The sequence below is a fragment of the Agrilus planipennis genome, unplaced genomic scaffold (genome assembly GCF_000699045.2).
Source record: "Agrilus planipennis isolate EAB-ADULT unplaced genomic scaffold, Apla_2.0 scaffold53, whole genome shotgun sequence".
In the NCBI taxonomy this organism is placed as follows: Eukaryota; Metazoa; Arthropoda; class Insecta; order Coleoptera; family Buprestidae; genus Agrilus; species Agrilus planipennis.
The window spans coordinates 636381-638939 of NW_020438880.1; positions in this window are offsets into that span (position 1 = coordinate 636381).

Genomic DNA, 2559 nt, shown 5'->3' on the forward strand with positions numbered 1-2559 from the left:
CGTCAGTGCAAACGGGCATGAGTGTTAGAAACGCGTTTTTAATTTCTCATTACGCACATTATATATAATTTCATTTCAATTTCTCTTTGTCTGGTTGTCACTCCTGACTCCTGATTGGATACGCATCTCCACTGTTTCCTAATCTAATCTTTGCATTTCCCTAAAACTAGAACATCCCACATGTGTCATTATTTGCCAACAATAATCTAATCTAGGTCTGCCTGTACCCCAGTTAACCACTATTTCTGCTTCCAATGTCTCTAACCATTAACCCTTCACGCCTCAGAAGATATAGTTGGCATAGTCCGCAATAGAACTGTGGCATTTACTTTCTTCTTTCTACTTATTAACTAAACTAGTGTTACAGAAAAAGGAACAACATGACACCAACTGATGTGTAAGAAAAAGAAATGCAGACAAGCAGAATTTGAGCATGTTGCCGGCATTGGACTTTAAGAAAAGTTCTACATTCTCAGGAATTTAGGAAAGCAAAGACTCTTGTTGAAAAATAGCGGACCCTAACAACCTCTTACCGCTGCAACATTTACTATTAGTCGGTTATCTCTTTTCACTTTGTATGCACTACTCATAAAGCATTTCCTAATTTAACAAGAGCATGTTCAAAACGCAACAAATAACTACAGACCGAAGTGAAACAAAAAAGAAGATATGACCATTCTCACAGATAATTTTTTGCGGACTATGCCAATTTTAATCGTCCGAAGTTTATCTCGCCTATATTATCGACTTCAACTGCGCCCTCTGTTCTCCTTCCCTTTCTAACACCTTCTTATTTCTAACCTTCTTTATCCCCGGTATCCTCATCATTCACCTGTGACACCACATTTCGAACACTTCTAACCCTTTTTTCCGCCGCGCCCACCGTCCACATTTCGTACCCGCACAGAGCCATGCTCCAGACATGGAACAATCTTTTTCGATTTTCTAAATTAACCATTCGCAAGCTTAGAAATGACTACTATATCTTCTGTTTTATATCTCCACTGCTCCTTCCATCCTGAATTATGACTTCCTAGGTGGGTAGCAAAAATCAGCCACTTTTTCTCATTTCCATTCGTCTCCTCTTTTATATTGACTGCAAGAAGCCCTTTCCCTTTTCCATTTTATATTGGTCACGTAATATTATATGAAAAAACAAATTTAATGATGTTTAAATCCTTTAGACCTTATTTAAAGTCAGGATATAAGACGGATAGATTTAATACAATACTCATGTAAGGAAAATAAAGTTTGACACGATTCCGCATTTATTTCTGAAAGCTATTCATGTCTTTGAATGAATGCGACCGACCTCTTGAGACAAATTGGTCGGAAGTAATTTTGAGTTGTACAGCTGCCGCCGCGACGCCTCGAAGTTGAACTTTGAAATTTCACACAGAAAAACCGAGTAATAGTTTCACTCGCAGACTTCACAAACTAAACTGCAATATCATGGCAATCTTCTTTAGATATTCCGTCGCTTTTGGGAAATAGTTCGGGGCTTTACTTGTTAAATGTGTTTTATTTTAAGCTTTAGCGAATTAGACTTATTAAACGGTTCCAGACTGCAAGTATTAGATACATCTATATATATATATATGTACGACATAGAATGAAAGAATGTCCCAGTGATTCAAAATCATCCCTTAGCTCATCTCCCTACGGCTGAAAATTAATTAAAATTGTGCTCGCGTTTTATACTTTGTGATACCGACTTACTGTTAAAGCTGTTCATTATACACGTAATAAACGCATATTCGAGCACAAAAACTCTACCAAATATCTCATGAACACATTTATTACCTTATATTCCCCATAAAATGTAAAAGATAAATAACAATCTCAAGGGTGTCCCTTAATTGACTAAAAAGTAAAGGTAGTATTTAAATATGGTTAACTAATTCCTAATAACCACCTTTCCAAGTACACTCCATCTGAAGAAAATCGTTAAGATACAGAAAAAATAATTTTAAAACTGTTAAAGTTTGTACCTTCAGTATTTCAAAAATGAACCAAATATACTTGTGGTGACATCTATATGTCAATAGCAAAATAAGATCCAAAACAAGATAAAATTACCCATTCACTTTCTAGATTTCTGTTGAGTATTTGATAAGTTTCTACCAGAGACATCTGCTCTTTCTTAACTTCACTACTTCACATAAACATAACCATAGTTATAAGTTAATAAATATACACATAGGTATACATATTTTAAATTTTTTTAAATGGGTTTACACGAGAACGGGCTTCCGGATCCTCCAGAAGACCTCAATAAAAGTTTATCGGTTAACGAAAATATCTTCATTGGAGAGGATTCCGGTGAATCTGAAGATGACGATCAACTCGTAACTAATGTCTTACACGATTATCAACCCCTTCCGTTGGGTCCAGATGATGTGAATGACAACAGTTGCGAAGAGGAAGAGGAAAACGACAATCCTCAAACGAACGTGAATTCCCCTTTTGAACAGGTCAGATTTACTTAGATTTTGAATAGGTCAGTATTTTTATCAATAGATCAAAATACTAATTTAAAAAAGAACCCTTTACTATTCA